Source organism: Schistocerca gregaria, unplaced genomic scaffold (genome assembly GCF_023897955.1).
Source record: "Schistocerca gregaria isolate iqSchGreg1 unplaced genomic scaffold, iqSchGreg1.2 ptg000180l, whole genome shotgun sequence".
NCBI lineage: Eukaryota > Metazoa > Arthropoda > Insecta > Orthoptera > Acrididae > Schistocerca > Schistocerca gregaria.
In genome coordinates this window covers 12,050,979-12,068,278 of record NW_026061730.1, presented here as the reverse complement: position 1 = coordinate 12,068,278, position 17,300 = coordinate 12,050,979, and the positions used below count along the sequence as shown (strand labels likewise).

The 17,300-nt window shown below is 49.3% G+C and overlaps 7 non-coding genes across 7 annotated transcripts; all 7 read left to right on the top strand.

The window, feature by feature from the left end:
• The first annotated feature begins 1,254 nt into the window (after positions 1-1,254).
• On the top strand, positions 1,255-1,328 carry Trnaa-agc (transfer RNA alanine (anticodon AGC)). The gene has a single exon. It is a non-coding gene; the product is annotated as a tRNA-Ala (tRNA).
• Positions 1,329-2,828: 1,500 nt separating this feature from the next.
• On the top strand, positions 2,829-2,905 carry Trnaa-agc (transfer RNA alanine (anticodon AGC)). Its single transcript has one exon. It is a non-coding gene; the product is annotated as a tRNA-Ala (tRNA).
• A 1,503-nt stretch (positions 2,906-4,408) lies between these two features.
• Trnaa-agc (transfer RNA alanine (anticodon AGC)) lies at positions 4,409-4,482 on the top strand. The gene has a single exon. It is a non-coding gene; the product is annotated as a tRNA-Ala (tRNA).
• Positions 4,483-7,573: 3,091 nt separating this feature from the next.
• On the top strand, positions 7,574-7,647 carry Trnaa-agc (transfer RNA alanine (anticodon AGC)). The gene has a single exon. It is a non-coding gene; the product is annotated as a tRNA-Ala (tRNA).
• A 3,088-nt stretch (positions 7,648-10,735) lies between these two features.
• On the top strand, positions 10,736-10,812 carry Trnaa-agc (transfer RNA alanine (anticodon AGC)). Its single transcript has one exon. It is a non-coding gene; the product is annotated as a tRNA-Ala (tRNA).
• Positions 10,813-12,314: 1,502 nt separating this feature from the next.
• Positions 12,315-12,388, top strand: Trnag-acc (transfer RNA glycine (anticodon ACC)). Its single transcript has one exon. It is a non-coding gene; the product is annotated as a tRNA-Gly (tRNA).
• A 1,500-nt stretch (positions 12,389-13,888) lies between these two features.
• Trnag-acc (transfer RNA glycine (anticodon ACC)) lies at positions 13,889-13,965 on the top strand. The gene has a single exon. It is a non-coding gene; the product is annotated as a tRNA-Gly (tRNA).
• Positions 13,966-17,300: the final 3,335 nt, after the last annotated feature.

Here is a 17,300-nt window from a genome sequence, read left to right as displayed (position 1 = left end):
CACGTTCCCATTCTTTGCGTCAGTCGGCTGCTACTGGTGTTGCTGGTTGTGACTGCTGATAACAGATGCCGTAGCAATCAATTCATGGAGTGAGTTGTATGTTTTGCGATAGTCTGTCTCTGACAAGGAAGCACAGGTGATATAGGTGCGAACACAGGAAGCTTGCAGCCCCTCGCTGCCTGCAGACACAGAGCAGCCACACTAGAAGAGCGGCCTAAGCCGTAGGCGAAATGTGCTCATTCGCTTTGGCGCGACGTCGAACTGTAAATAAGGCTGTCACTAGCGTGAGCGTCGTGTAAAGTCGGAAAATTCATCTGCATGGGTGATTGCCAAGTTTGGGGAGCGTTTCGTAGTACGATCAGTGCAATGGAGACGCGGAAACTTGTTGTGTCCCAGTGTTTTGCAGTTGGACGACAAGTGTTTTACACAGTAGCAAAGAGCGAGGCACTGAGTTGGCATGAACAATGGAGAGCACAATGGGGCTCGAGATGTGCTTGTTACCTCAGGTGCTGTGTGATTGTCGACAAGGAGTAAAATGGACCAATTTGTGACCGCCCTTTCAATTTAAGACGTTCAAAACAGACGGAATTTGCATTCGTAATACCAGAGCATCGAAACTACTTGGACCTCTTGTGTATATGAAAGTGTCCGCGCCTTTGTATTCTGGTACCTTCGCCGCTACAAACCAACCAACCATCGTGTCCGTGCACATCAGAGTCGCAAAGAATGGAGAATAGCCAGGCTTGGTCGTGTGTGTAGCTGTAGCTCAGTTGGCAGATCGTTCGCTTAGCGTGTGAACGGTCTCGGGTTCAAGCCCCGGCTCCTCCATGTTTTGTGGTCAGTGCATGGTAAGTGTTGGTCGCGGCGAACATAAACGCACGCAAGAAGTTGCAAAACCAGCGTCACAGACTGATATGATGTATACTGTCATAAGGAGAGCAAGATGTAAGTGTGAGGACCGGCTGTTATCGTGGTGTCATCGAGTGCAGATCTGTCTTAGGTATCACGGCTTAACGTCATTGAAGTCTAGAGGTGGACAACACGTTCGTCTTACTCAGAGCGGTGTCTGAACTCTATTTTCGACGTTATGCGTGCCACTTTCATTGTGGCCAACTACGATTCGATACAGAATGCACGAAACCTGAAAGACACCCTCACTGATACATAGAGAGTAGTGTTTGTCTGCGGAATAATGGGAGTGCAAGGGTCTGTGACGTTGATATGACTGTATGTAGCACTACTAGTTATGGGGGGGGTGGGCGTAGCTCAGATGGTAGAGCGCTCGCTTAGCGTGCGAGAGGTACTGGGATCGATACCCAGCGCCTCCAGAAATTTTAACACACCTACATGCGCACCTTGCCATGCAAGTGGAATAATTCCCAACCGGCAGAGGTGTGTAGGCAGATACAAGCGAACGATTAGCATCCACAATTGGCGAGCGTGCTTTTATTCGTGCGCAGGAAGCACCCTCCTCCCACACCTACACTTAATTTAGAAACAGTACAAATGTTCCCATAAGATTCTCAAGCCTACGTCGGAAAGATCTGCCTTGCGCCGATTTCACGTAAATCCCACTGCACGTTCCCATTCTTTGCGTCAGTCGGCTGCTACTGGTGTTGCTGGTTGTGACTGCTGATAACAGATGCCGTAGCAATCAATTCATGGAGTGAGTTGTATGTTTTGCGATAGTCTGTCTCTGACAAGGAAGCACAGGTGATATAGGTGCGAACACAGGAAGCTTGCAGCCCCTCGCTGCCTGCAGACACAGAGCAGCCACACTAGAAGAGCGGCCTAAGCCGTAGGCGAAATGTGCTCATTCGCTTTGGCGCGACGTCGAACTGTAAATAAGGCTGTCACTAGCGTGAGCGTCGTGTAAAGTCGGAAAAGTCATCTGCATGGGTGATTGCCAAGTTTGGGGAGCGTTTCGTAGTACGATCAGTGCAATGGAGACGCGGAAACTTGTTGTGTCCCAGTGTTTTGCAGTTGGACGACAAGAGTTTTACACAGTAGCAAAGAGCGAGGCACTGAGTTGGCATAAACAATGGAGAGCACAATGGGGCTCGAGATGTGCTTGTTACCTCAGGTGCTGTGTGATTGTCGACAAGGAGTGAAATGGACCAATTTGTGACCGCCATTTCAATTTAAGACGTTCAAAACAGACGGAATTTGCATTCGTAATACCAGAGCATCGAAACTACTTGGACCTCTTGTGTATATGAACGTGTCCGCGCCTTTGTATTCTGGTACCTTCGCCGCTACAAACCAACCAACCATCGTGTCCGTGCACATCAGAGTCGCAAAGAATGGAGAATAGCCAGGCTTGGTCGTGTGTGTAGCTGTAGCTCAGTTGGCAGATCGTTCGCTTAGCGTGTGAACGGTCTCGGGTTCAAGCCCCGGCTCCTCCATGTTTTGTGGTCAGTGCATGGTAAGTGTTGGTCGCGGCGAACATAAACGCACGCAAGAAGTTGCAAAACCAGCGTCACAGACTGATATGATGTATACTGTCATAAGGAGAGCAAGATGTAAGTGTGAGGACCGGCGGTTATCGTGGTGTCATCGATGGCAGATCTGTCTTAGGTATCACGGCTTAACGTCATTGAAGTCTAGAGGTGGACAACACGTTCGTCTTACTCAGAGCGGTGTCTGAACTCTATTTTCGACGTTATGCGTGCCACTTTCATTGTGGCCAACTACGATTCGATACAGAATGCACGAAACCTGAAAGACACCCTCACTGATACATAGAGAGTAGTGTTTGTCTGCGGAATAATGGGAGTGCAAGGGTCTGTGACGTTGATATGACTGTATGTAGCACTACTAGTTATCGGGGGGTTGGGCGTAGCTCAGATGGTAGAGCGCTCGCTTAGCGTGCGAGAGGTACTGGGATCGATACCCAGCGCCTCCAGAATTTTTAACACACCTACATGCGCACCTTGCCATGCAAGTGGAATAATTCCCAACCGGCAGAGGTGTGTAGGCAGATACAAGCGAACGATTAGCATCCACAATTGGCGAGCGTGCTTTTATTCGTGCGCAGGAAGCACCCTCCTCCCACACCTACACTTAATTTAGAAACAGTACAAATGTTCCCATAAGATTCTCAAGCCTACGTCGGAAAGATCTGCCTTGCGCCGATTTCACGTAAATCCCACTGCACGTTCCCATTCTTTGCGTCAGTCGGCTGCTACTGGTGTTGCTGGTTGTGACTGCTGATAACAGATGCCGTAGCAATCAATTCATGGAGTGGGTTGTATGTTTTGCGATAGTCTGTCTCTGACAAGGAAGCACAGGTGATATAGGTGCGAACACAGGAAGCTTGCAGCCCCTCGCTGCCTGCAGACACAGAGCAGCCACACTAGAAGAGCGGCCTAAGCCGTAGGCGAAATGTGCTCATTCGCTTTGGCGCGACGTCGAACTGTAAATAAGGCTGTCACTAGCGCGAGCGTCGTGTAAAGTCGGAAAAGTCATCTGCATGGGTGATTGCCAAGTTTGGGGAGCGTTTCGTAGTACGATCAGTGCAATGGAGACGCGGAAACTTGTTGTGTCCCAGTGTTTTGCAGTTGGACGACAAGAGTTTTACACAGTAGCAAAGAGCGAGGCACTGAGTTGGCATAAACAATGGAGAGCACAATGGGGCTCGAGATGTGCTTGTTACCTCAGGTGCTGTGTGATTGTCGACAAGGAGTGAAATGGACCAATTTGTGACCGCCCTTTCAATTTAAGACGTTCAAAACAGACGGAATTTGCATTCGTAATACCAGAGCATCGAAACTACGTGGACCTCTTGTGTATATGAACGTGTCCGCGCCTTTGTATTCTGGTACCTTCGCCGCTACAAACCAACCAACCATCGTGTCCGTGCACATCAGAGTCGCAAAGAATGGAGAATAGCCAGGCTTGGTCGTGTGTGTAGCTGTAGCTCAGTTGGCAGATCGTTCGCTTAGCGTGTGAACGGTCTCGGGTTCAAGCCCCGGCTCCTCCATGTTTTGTGGTCAGTGCATGGTAAGTGTTGGTCGCGGCGAACATAAACGCACGCAAGAAGTTGCAAAACCAGCGTCACAGACTGATATGATGTATACTGTCATAAGGAGAGCAAGATGTAAGTGTGAGGACCGGCTGTTATCGTGGTGTCATCGATGGCAGATCTGTCTTAGGTATCACGGCTTAACGTCATTGAAGTCTAGAGGTGGACAACACGTTCGTCTTACTCAGAGCGGTGTCTGAACTCTATTTTCGACGTTATGCGTGCCACTTTCATTGTGGCCAACTACGATTCGATACAGAATGCACGAAACCTGAAAGACACCCTCACTGATACATAGAGAGTAGTGTTTGTCTGCGGAATAATGGGAGTGCAAGGGTCTGTGACGTTGATATGACTGTATGTAGCACTACTAGTTATCGGGTGGGTGGGCGTAGCTCAGATGGTAGAGCGCTCGCTTAGCGTGCGAGAGGTACTGGGATCGATACCCAGCGCCTCCAGAAATTTTAACACACCTACATGCGCACCTTGCCATGCAAGTGGAATAATTCCCAACCGGCAGAGGTGTGTAGGCAGATACAAGCGAACGATTAGCATCCACAATTGGCGAGCGTGCTTTTATTCGTGCGCAGGAAGCACCCTCCTCCCACACCTACACTTAATTTAGAAACAGTACAAATGTTCCCATAAGATTCTCAAGCCTACGTCGGAAAGATCTGCCTTGCGCCGATTTCACGTAAATCCCACTGCACGTTCCCATTCTTTGCGTCAGTCGGCTGCTACTGGTGTTGCTGGTTGTGACTGCTGATAACAGATGCCGTAGCAATCAATTCATGGAGTGAGTTGTATGTTTTGCGATAGTCTGTCTCTGACAAGGAAGCACAGGTGATATAGGTGCGAACACAGGAAGCTTGCAGCCCCTCGCTGCCTGCAGACACAGAGCAGCCACACTAGAAGAGCGGCCTAAGCCGTAGGCGAAATGTGCTCATTCGCTTTGGCGCGACGTCGAACTGTAAATAAGGCTGTCACTAGCGTGAGCGTTGCGTGAGCGTCGTGTAAGGTCGGAAAAGTCATCTGCATGGGTGATTGCCAAGTTTGGGGAGCGTTTCGTAGTACGATCAGTGCAATGGAGACGCGGAAACTTGTTGTGTCCCAGTGTTTTGCAGTTGGACGACAAGAGTTTTACACAGTAGCAAAGAGCGAGGCACTGAGTTGGCATAAACAATGGAGAGCACAATGGGGCTCGAGATGTGCTTGTTACCTCAGGTGCTGTGTGATTGTCGACAAGGAGTGAAATGGACCAATTTGTGACCGCCCTTTCAATTTAAGACGTTCAAAACAGACGGAATTTGCATTCGTAATACCAGAGCATCGAAACTACGTGGACCTCTTGTGTATATGAACGTGTCCGCGCCTTTGTATTCTGGTACCTTCGCCGCTACAAACCAACCAACCATCGTGTCCGTGCACATCAGAGTCGCAAAGAATGGAGAATAGCCAGGCTTGGTCGTGTGTGTAGCTGTAGCTCAGTTGGCAGATCGTTCGCTTAGCGTGTGAACGGTCTCGGGTTCAAGCCCCGGCTCCTCCATGTTTTGTGGTCAGTGCATGGTAAGTGTTGGTCGCGGCGAACATAAACGCACGCAAGAAGTTGCAAAACCAGCGTCACAGACTGATATGATGTATACTGTCATAAGGAGAGCAAGATGTAAGTGTGAGGACCGGCTGTTATCGTGGTGTCATCGATGGCAGATCTGTCTTAGGTATCACGGCTTAACGTCATTGAAGTCTAGAGGTGGACAACACGTTCGTCTTACTCAGAGCGGTGTCTGAACTCTATTTTCGACGTTATGCGTGCCACTTTCATTGTGGCCAACTACGATTCGATACAGAATGCACGAAACCTGAAAGACACCCTCACTGATACATAGAGAGTAGTGTTTGTCTGCGGAATAATGGGAGTGCAAGGGTCTGTGACGTTGATATGACTGTATGTAGCACTACTAGTTATCGGGGGGTTGGGCGTAGCTCAGATGTTAGAGCGCTCGGTTAGCGTGCGAGAGGTACTGGGATCGATACCCAGCGCCTCCAGAATTTTTAACACACCTACATGCGCACCTTGCCATGCAAGTGGAATAATTCCCAACCGGCAGAGGTGTGTAGGCAGATACAAGCGAACGATTAGCATCCACAATTGGCGAGCGTGCTTTTATTCGTGCGCAGGAAGCACCCTCCTCCCACACCTACACTTAATTTAGAAACAGTACAAATGTTCCCATAAGATTCTCAAGCCTACGTCGGAAAGATCTGCCTTGCGCCGATTTCACGTAAATCCCACTGCACGTTCCCATTCTTTGCGTCAGTCGGCTGCTACTGGTGTTGCTGGTTGTGACTGCTGATAACAGATGCCGTAGCAATCAATTCATGGAGTGGGTTGTATGTTTTGCGATAGTCTGTCTCTGACAAGGAAGCACAGGTGATATAGGTGCGAACACAGGAAGCTTGCAGCCCCTCGCTGCCTGCAGACACAGAGCAGCCACACTAGAAGAGCGGCCTAAGCCGTAGGCGAAATGTGCTCATTCGCTTTGGCGCGACGTCGAACTGTAAATAAGGCTGTCACTAGCGTGAGCGTCGTGTAAAGTCGGAAAAGTCATCTGCATGGGTGATTGCCAAGTTTGGGGAGCGTTTCGTAGTACGATCAGTGCAATGGAGACGCGGAAACTTGTTGTGTCCCAGTGTTTTGCAGTTGGACGACAAGAGTTTTACACAGTAGCAAAGAGCGAGGCACTGAGTTGGCATAAACAATGGAGAGCACAATGGGGCTCGAGATGTGCTTGTTACCTCAGGTGCTGTGTGATTGTCGACAAGGAGTGAAATGGACCAATTTGTGACCGCCCTTTCAATTTAAGACGTTCAAAACAGACGGAATTTGCATTCGTAATACCAGAGCATCGAAACTACGTGGACCTCTTGTGTATATGAACGTGTCCGCGCCTTTGTATTCTGGTACCTTCGCCGCTACAAACCAACCAACCATCGTGTCCGTGCACATCAGAGTCGCAAAGAATGGAGAATAGCCAGGCTTTGTCGTGTGTGTAGCTGTAGCTCAGTTGGCAGATCGTTCGCTTAGCGTGTGAACGGTCTCGGGTTCAAGCCCCGGCTCCTCCATGTTTTGTGGTCAGTGGATGGTAAGTGTTGGTCGCGGCGAACATAAACGCACGCAAGAAGTTGCAAAACCAGCGTCACAGACTGATATGATGTATACTGTCATAAGGAGAGCAAGATGTAAGTGTGAGGACCGGCTGTTATCGTGGTGTCATCGATGGCAGATCTGTCTTAGGTATCACGGCTTAACGTCATTGAAGTCTAGAGGTGGACAACACGTTCGTCTTACTCAGAGCGGTGTCTGAACTCTATTTTCGACGTTATGCGTGCCACTTTCATTGTGGCCAACTACGATTCGATACAGAATGCACGAAACCTGAAAGACACCCTCACTGATACATAGAGAGTAGTGTTTGTCTGCGGAATAATGGGAGTGCAAGGGTCTGTGACGTTGATATGACTGTATGTAGCACTACTAGTTATCGGGTGGGTGGGCGTAGCTCAGATGGTAGAGCGCTCGCTTAGCGTGCGAGAGGTACTGGGATCGATACCCAGCGCCTCCAGAAATTTTAACACACCTACATGCGCACCTTGCCATGCAAGTGGAATAATTCCCAACCGGCAGAGGTGTGTAGGCAGATACAAGCGAACGATTAGCATCCACAATTGGCGAGCGTGCTTTTATTCGTGCGCAGGAAGCACCCTCCTCCCACACCTACACTTAATTTAGAAACAGTACAAATGTTCCCATAAGATTCTCAAGCCTACGTCGGAAAGATCTGCCTTGCGCCGATTTCACGTAAATCCCACTGCACGTTCCCATTCTTTGCGTCAGTCGGCTGCTACTGGTGTTGCTGGTTGTGACTGCTGATAACAGATGCCGTAGCAATCAATTCATGGAGTGAGTTGTATGTTTTGCGATAGTCTGTCTCTGACAAGGAAGCACAGGTGATATAGGTGCGAACACAGGAAGCTTGCAGCCCCTCGCTGCCTGCAGACACAGAGCAGCCACACTAGAAGAGCGGCCTAAGCCGTAGGCGAAATGTGCTCATTCGCTTTGGCGCGACGTCGAACTGTAAATAAGGCTGTCACTAGCGTGAGCGTTGCGTGAGCGTCGTGTAAGGTCGGAAAAGTCATCTGCATGGGTGATTGCCAAGTTTGGGGAGCGTTTCGTAGTACGATCAGTGCAATGGAGACGCGGAAACTTGTTGTGTCCCAGTGTTTTGCAGTTGGACGACAAGAGTTTTACACAGTAGCAAAGAGCGAGGCACTGAGTTGGCATAAACAATGGAGAGCACAATGGGGCTCGAGATGTGCTTGTTACCTCAGGTGCTGTGTGATTGTCGACAAGGAGTGAAATGGACCAATTTGTGACCGCCCTTTCAATTTAAGACGTTCAAAACAGACGGAATTTGCATTCGTAATACCAGAGCATCGAAACTACTTGGAACTCTTGTGTATATGAACGTGTCCGCGGCTTTGTATTCTGGTACCTTCGCCGCTACAAACCAACCAACCATCGTGTCCGTGCAAATCAGAGTCGCAAAGAATGGAGAATAGCCAGGCTTGGTCGCGTGTGTAGCTGTAGCTCAGTTGGCAGATCGTTCGCTTAGCGTGTGAACGGTCTCGGGTTCAAGCCCCGGCTCCTCCATGTTTTGTGGTCAGTGCATGGTAAGTGTTGGTCGCGGCGAACATAAACGCACGCAAGAAGTTGCAAAACCAGCGTCACAGACTGATATGATGTATACTGTCATAAGGAGAGCAAGATGTAAGTGTGAGGACCGGCTGTTATCGTGGTGTCATCGAGTGCAGATCTGTCTTAGGTATCACGGCTTAACGTCATTGAAGTCTAGAGGTGGACAACACGTTCGTCTTACTCAGAGCGGTGTCTGAACTCTATTTTCGACGTTATGCGTGCCACTTTCATTGTGGCCAACTACGATTCGATACAGAATGCACGAAACCTGAAAGACACCCTCACTGATACATAGAGAGTAGTGTTTGTCTGCGGAATAATGGGAGTGCAAGGGTCTGTGACGTTGATATGACTGTATGTAGCACTACTAGTTATCGGGGGGTTGGGCGTAGCTCAGATGGTAGAGCGCTCGCTTAGCGTGCGAGAGGTACTGGGATCGATACCCAGCTCCTCCAGAATTTTTAACACACCTACATGCGCACCTTGCCATGCAAGTGGAATAATTCCCAACCGGCAGAGGTGTGTAGGCAGATACAAGCGAACGATTAGCATCCACAATTGGCGAGCGTGCTTTTATTCGTGCGCAGGAAGCACCCTCCTCCCACACCTACACTTAATTTAGAAACAGTACAAATGTTCCCATAAGATTCTCAAGCCTACGTCGGAAAGATCTGCCTTGCGCCGATTTCACGTAAATCCCACTGCACGTTCCCATTCTTTGCGTCAGTCGGCTGCTACTGGTGTTGCTGGTTGTGACTGCTGATAACAGATGCCGTAGCAATCAATTCATGGAGTGGGTTGTATGTTTTGCGATAGTCTGTCTCTGACAAGGAAGCACAGGTGATATAGGTGCGAACACAGGAAGCTTGCAGCCCCTCGCTGCCTGCAGACACAGAGCAGCCACACTAGAAGAGCGGCCTAAGCCGTAGGCGAAATGTGCTCATTCGCTTTGGCGCGACGTCGAACTGTAAATAAGGCTGTCACTAGCGTGAGCGTCGTGTAAAGTCGGAAAAGTCATCTGCATGGGTGATTGCCAAGTTTGGGGAGCGTTTCGTAGTACGATCAGTGCAATGGAGACGCGGAAACTTGTTGTGTCCCAGTGTTTTGCAGTTGGACGACAAGAGTTTTACACAGTAGCAAAGAGCGAGGCACTGAGTTGGCATGAACAATGGAGAGCACAATGGGGCTCGAGATGTGCTTGTTACCTCAGGTGCTGTGTGATTGTCGACAAGGAGTGAAATGGACCAATTTGTGACCGCCCTTTCAATTTAAGACGTTCAAAACAGACGGAATTTGCATTCGTAATACCAGAGCATCGAAACTACTTGGAACTCTTGTGTATATGAACGTGTCCGCGCCTTTGTATTCTGGTACCTTCGCCGCTACAAACCAACCAACCATCGTGTCCGTGCACATCAGAGTCGCAAAGAATGGAGAATAGCCAGGCTTGGTCGTGTGTGTAGCTGTAGCTCAGTTGGCAGATCGTTCGCTTAGCGTGTGAACGGTCTCGGGTTCAAGCCCCGGCTCCTCCATGTTTTGTGGTCAGTGCATGGTAAGTGTTGGTCGCGGCGAACATAAACGCACGCAAGAAGTTGCAAAACCAGCGTCACAGACTGATATGATGTATACTGTCATAAGGAGAGCAAGATGTAAGTGTGAGGACCGGCTGTTATCGTGGTGTCATCGAGTGCAGATCTGTCTTAGGTATCACGGATTAACGTCATTGAAGTCTAGAGGTGGACAACACGTTCGTCTTACTCAGAGCGGTGTCTGAACTCTATTTTCGACGTTATGCGTGCCACTTTCATTGTGGCCAACTACGATTCGATACAGAATGCACGAAACCTGAAAGACACCCTCACTGATACATAGAGAGTAGTGTTTGTCTGCGGAATAATGGGAGTGCAAGGGTCTGTGACGTTGATATGACTGTATGTAGCACTACTAGTTATCGGGGGGTTGGGCGTAGCTCAGATGGTAGAGCGCTCGCTTAGCGTGCGAGAGGTACTGGGATCGATACCCAGCGCCTCCAGAATTTTTAACACACCTACATGCGAACCTTGCCATGCAAGTGGAATAATTCCCAACCGGCAGAGGTGTGTAGGCAGATACAAGCGAACGATTAGCATCCACAATTGGCGAGCGTGCTTTTATTCGTGCGCAGGAAGCACCCTCCTCCCACACCTACACTTAATTTAGAAACAGTACAAATGTTCCCATAAGATTCTCAAGCCTACGTCGGAAAGATCTGCCTTGCGCCGATTTCACGTAAATCCCACTGCACGTTCCCATTCTTTGCGTCAGTCGGCTGCTACTGGTGTTGCTGGTTGTGACTGCTGATAACAGATGCCGTAGCAATCAATTCATGGAGTGAGTTGTATGTTTTGCGATAGTCTGTCTCTGACAAGGAAGCACAGGTGATATAGGTGCGAACACAGGAAGCTTGCAGCCCCTCGCTGCCTGCAGACACAGAGCAGCCACACTAGAAGAGCGGCCTAAGCCGTAGGCGAAATGTGCTCATTCGCTTTGGCGCGACGTCGAACTGTAAATAAGGCTGTCACTAGCGTGAGCGTCGTGTAAAGTCGGAAAAGTCATCTGCATGGGTGATTGCCAAGTTTGGGGAGCGTTTCGTAGTACGATCAGTGCAATGGAGACGCGGAAACTTGTTGTGTCCCAGTGTTTTGCAGTTGGACGACAAGAGTTTACACAGTAGCAAAGAGCGAGGCACTGAGTTGGCATGAACAATGGAGAGCACAATGGGGCTCGAGATGTGCTTGTTACCTCAGGTGCTGTGTGATTGTCGACAAGGAGTGAAATGGACCAATTTGTGACCGCCCTTTCAATTTAAGACGTTCAAAACAGACGGAATTTGCATTCGTAATACCAGAGCATCGAAACTACTTGGAACTCTTGTGTATATGAACGTGTCCGCGCCTTTGTATTCTGGTACCTTCGCCGCTACAAACCAACCAACCATCGTGTCCGTGCACATCAGAGTCGCAAAGAATGGAGAATAGCCAGGCTTGGTCGTGTGTGTAGCTGTAGCTCAGTTGGCAGATCGTTCGCTTAGCGTGTGAACGGTCTCGGGTTCAAGCCCCGGCTCCTCCATGTTTTGTGGTCAGTGCATGGTAAGTGTTGGTCGCGGCGAACATAAACGCACGCAAGAAGTTGCAAAACCAGCGTCACAGACTGATATGATGTATACTGTCATAAGGAGAGCAAGATGTAAGTGTGAGGACCGGCTGTTATCGTGGTGTCATCGAGTGCAGATCTGTCTTAGGTATCACGGATTAACGTCATTGAAGTCTAGAGGTGGACAACACGTTCGTCTTACTCAGAGCGGTGTCTGAACTCTATTTTCGACGTTATGCGTGCCACTTTCATTTTGGCCAACTACGATTCGATACAGAATGCACGAAACCTGAAAGACACCCTCACTGATACATAGAGAGTAGTGTTTGTCTGCGGAATAATGGGAGTGCAAGGGTCTGTGACGTTGATATGACTGTATGTAGCACTACTAGTTATCGGGGGGGAGGGCGTAGCTCAGATGGTAGAGCGCTCGCTTACCGTGCGAGAGGTACTGGGATCGATACCCAGCGCCTCCAGAATTTTTAACACACCTACATGCGCACCTTGCCATGCAAGTGGAATAATTCCCAACCGGCAGAGGTGTGTAGGCAGATACAAGCGAACGATTAGCATCCACAATTGGCGAGCGTGCTTTTATTCGTGCGCAGGAAGCACCCTCCTCCCACACCTACACTTAATTTAGAAACAGTACAAATGTTCCCATAAGATTCTCAAGCCTACGTCGGAAAGATCTGCCTTGCGCCGATTTCACGTAAATCCCACTGCACGTTCCCATTCTTTGCGTCAGTCGGCTGCGACTGGTGTTGCTGGTTGTGACTGCTGATAACAGATGCCGTAGCAATCAATTCATGGAGTGAGTTGTATGTTTTGCGATAGTCTGTCTCTGACAAGGAAGCACAGGTGATATAGGTGCGAACACAGGAAGCTTGCAGCCCCTCGCTGCCTGCAGACACAGAGCAGCCACACTAGAAGAGCGGCCTAAGCCGTAGGCGAAATGTGCTCATTCGCTTTGGCGCGACGTCGAACTGTAAATAAGGCTGTCACTAGCGTGAGCGTCGTGTAAAGTCGGAAAAGTCATCTGCATGGGTGATTGCCAAGTTTGGGGAGCGTTTCGTAGTACGATCAGTGCAATGGAGACGCGGAAACTTGTTGTGTCCCAGTGTTTTGCAGTTGGACGACAAGAGTTTTACACAGTAGCAAAGAGCGAGGCACTGAGTTGGCATAAACAATGGAGAGCACAATGGGGCTCGAGATGTGCTTGTTACCTCAGGTGCTGTGTGATTGTCGACAAGGAGTGAAATGGACCAATTTGTGACCGCCCTTTCAATTTAAGACGTTCAAAACAGACGGAATTTGCATTCGTAATACCAGAGCATCGAAACTACTTGGAACTCTTGTGTATATGAACGTGTCCGCGCCTTTGTATTCTGGTACCTTCGCCGCTACAAACCAACCAACCATCGTGTCCGTGCACATCAGAGTCGCAAAGAATGGAGAATAGCCAGGCTTGGTCGTGTGTGTAGCTGTAGCTCAGTTGGCAGATCGTTCGCTTAGCGTGTGAACGGTCTCGGGTTCAAGCCCCGGCTCCTCCATGTTTTGTGGTCAGTGCATGGTAAGTGTTGGTCGCGGCGAACATAAACGCACGCAAGAAGTTGCAAAACCAGCGTCACAGACTGATATGATGTATACTGTCATAAGGAGAGCAAGATGTAAGTGTGAGGACCGGCTGTTATCGTGGTGTCATCGCGTGCAGATCTGTCTTAGGTATCACGGCTTAACGTCATTGAAGTCTAGAGGTGGACAACACGTTCGTCTTACTCAGAGCGGTGTCTGAACTCTATTTTCGACGTTATGCGTGCCACTTTCATTGTGGCCAACTACGATTCGATACAGAATGCACGAAACCTGAAAGACACCCTCACTGATACATAGAGAGTAGTGTTTGTCTGCGGAATAATGGGAGTGCAAGGGTCTGTGACGTTGATATGACTGTATGTAGCACTACTAGTTATCGGGGGGTTGGGCGTAGCTCAGATGGTAGAGCGCTCGCTTACCGTGCGAGAGGTACTGGGATCGATACCCAGCGCCTCCAGAATTTTTAACACACCTACATGCGCACCTTGCCATGCAAGTGGAATAATTCCCAGCCGGCAGAGGTGTGTAGGCAGATACAAGCGAACGATTAGCATCCACAATTGGCGAGCGTGCTTTTATTCGTGCGCAGGAAGCACCCTCCTCCCACACCTACACTTAATTTAGAAACAGTACAAATGTTCCCATAAGATTCTCAAGCCTACGTCGGAAAGATCTGCCTTGCGACGATTTCACGTAAATCCCACTGCACGTTCCCATTCTTTGCGTCAGTCGGCTGCTACTGGTGTTGCTGGTTGTGACTGCTGATAACAGATGCCGTAGCAATCAATTCATGGAGTGAGTTGTATGTTTTGCGATAGTCTGTCTCTGACAAGGAAGCACAGGTGATATAGGTGCGAACACAGGAAGCTTGCAGCCCCTCGCTGCCTGCAGACACAGAGCAGCCACACTAGAAGAGCGGCCTAAGCCGTAGGCGAAATGTGCTCATTCGCTTTGGCGCGACGTCGAACTGTAAATAAGGCTGTCACTAGCGTGAGCGTCGTGTAAAGTCGGAAAAGTCATCTGCATGGGTGATTGCCAAGTTTGGGGAGCGTTTCGTAGTACGATCAGTGCAATGGAGACGCGGAAACTTGTTGTGTCCCAGTGTTTTGCAGTTGGACGACAAGAGTTTTACACAGTAGCAAAGAGCGAGGCACTGAGTTGGCATGAACAATGGAGAGCACAATGGGGCTCGAGATGTGCTTGTTACCTCAGGTGCTGTGTGATTGTCGACAAGGAGTGAAATGGACCAATTTGTGACCGCCCTTTCAATTTAAGACGTTCAAAACAGACGGAATTTGCATTCGTAATACCAGAGCATCGAAACTACTTGGAACTCTTGTGTATATGAACGTGTCCGCGCCTTTGTATTCTGGTACCTTCGCCGCTACAAACCAACCAACCATCGTGTCCGTGCACATCAGAGTCGCAAAGAATGGAGAATAGCCAGGCTTGGTCGTGTGTGTAGCTGTAGCTCAGTTGGCAGATCGTTCGCTTAGCGTGTGAACGGTCTCGGGTTCAAGCCCTGGCTCCTCCATGTTTTGTGGTCAGTGCATGGTAAGTGTTGGTCGCGGCGAACATAAACGCACGCAAGAAGTTGCAAAACCAGCGTCACAGACTGATATGATGTATACTGTCATAAGGAGAGCAAGATGTAAGTGTGAGGACCGGCTTTTATCGTGGTGTCATCGAGTGCAGATCTGTCTTAGGTATCACGGATTAACGTCATTGAAGTCTAGAGGTGGACAACACGTTCGTCTTACTCAGAGCGGTGTCTGAACTCTATTTTCGACGTTATGCGTGCCACTTTCGTTGTGGCCAACTACGATTCGATACAGAATGCACGAAACCTGAAAGACACCCTCACTGATACATAGAGAGTAGTGTTTGTCTGCGGAATAATGGGAGTGCAAGGGTCTGTGACGTTGATATGACTGTATGTAGCCACACTAGTTATCGGGGGCGGTGGGCGTAGCTCAGAAGGTAGAGCGCTCGTTTAGCGTGCGAGAGGTACTGGGATCGATACCCAGCGCCTCCAGAATTTTTAACACACCTACATGCGCACCTTGCCATGCAAGTGGAATAATTCCCAACCGGCAGAGGTGTGTAGGCAGATACAAGCGAACGATTAGCATCCACAATTGGCGAGCGTGCTTTTATTCGTGCGCAGGAAGCACCCTCCTCCCACACCTACACTTAATTTAGAAACAGGACAAATGTTCCCATAAGATTCTCAAGCCTACGTCGGAAAGATCTGCCTTGCGCCGATTTCACGTAAATCCCACTGCACGTTCCCATTCTTTGCGTCAGTCGGCTGCTACTGGTGTTGCTGGTTGTGACTGCTGATAACAGATGCCGTAGCAATCAATTCATGGAGTGAGTTGTATGTTTTGCGATAGTCTGTCTCTGACAAGGAAGCACAGGTGATATAGGTGCGAACACAGGAAGCTTGCAGCCCCTCGCTGCCTGCAGACACAGAGCAGCCACACTAGAAGAGCGGCCTAAGCCGTAGGCGAAATGTGCTCATTCGCTTTGGCGCGACGTCGAACTGTAAATAAGGCTGTCACTAGCGTGAGCGTCGTGTAAAGTCGGAAAAGTCATCTGCATGGGTGATTGCCAAGTTTGGGGAGCGTTTCGTAGTACGATCAGTGCAATGGAGACGCGGAAACTTGTTGTGTCCCAGTGTTTTGCAGTTGGACGACAAGAGTTTTACACAGTAGCAAAGAGCGAGGCACTGAGTTGGCATGAACAATGGAGAGCACAATGGGGCTCGAGTTGTGCTTGTTACCTCAGGTGCTGTGTGATTGTCGATAAGGAGTGAAATGGACCAATTTGTGACCGCCCTTTCAATTTAAGACGTTCAAAACAGACGGAATTTGCATTCGTAATACCAGAGCATCGAAACTACTTGGAACTCTTGTGTATATGAACGTGTCCGCGCCTTTGTATTCTGGTACCTTCGCCGCTACAAACCAACCAACCATCGTGTCCGTGCACATCAGAGTCGCAAAGAATGGAGAATAGCCAGGCTTGGTCGTGTGTGTAGCTGTAGCTCAGTTGGCAGATCGTTCGCTTAGCGTGTGAACGGTCTCGGGTTCAAGCCCCGGCTCCTCCATGTTTTGTGGTCAGTGCATGGTAAGCGTTGGTCGCGGCGAACATAAACGCACGCAAGAAGTTGCAAAACCAGCGTCACAGACTGATATGATGTATACTGTCATAAGGAGAGCAAGATGTAAGTGTGAGGACCGGCTGTTATCGTGGTGTCATCGAGTGCAGATCTGTCTTAGGTATCACGTCTTAACGTCATTGAAGTCTAGAGGTGGACAACACGTTCGTCTTACTCAGAGCGGTGTCTGAACTCTATTTTCGACGTTATGCGTGCCACTTTCATTGTGGCCAACTACGATTCGATACAGAATGCACGAAACCTGAAAGACACCCTCACTGATACATAGAGAGTAGTGTTTGTCTGCGGAATAATGGGAGTGCAAGGGTCTGTGACGTTGATATGACTGTATGTAGCACTACTAGTTATCGGGGGGGTGGGCGTAGCTCAGATGGTAGAGCGCTCGCTTAGCGTGCGAGAGGTGCTGGGATCGATAACCAGCGCCTCCAGAATTTTTAACAGAACCTACATGCGCACCTTGCCATGCAAGTGGAATAATTCCCAACCGGCAGAGGTGTGTAGGCAGATACAAGCGAACGATTAGCATCCACAATTGGCGAGCGTGCTTTTATTCGTGCGCAGGAAGCACCCTCCTCCCACACCTACACTTAATTTAGAAACAGTACAAA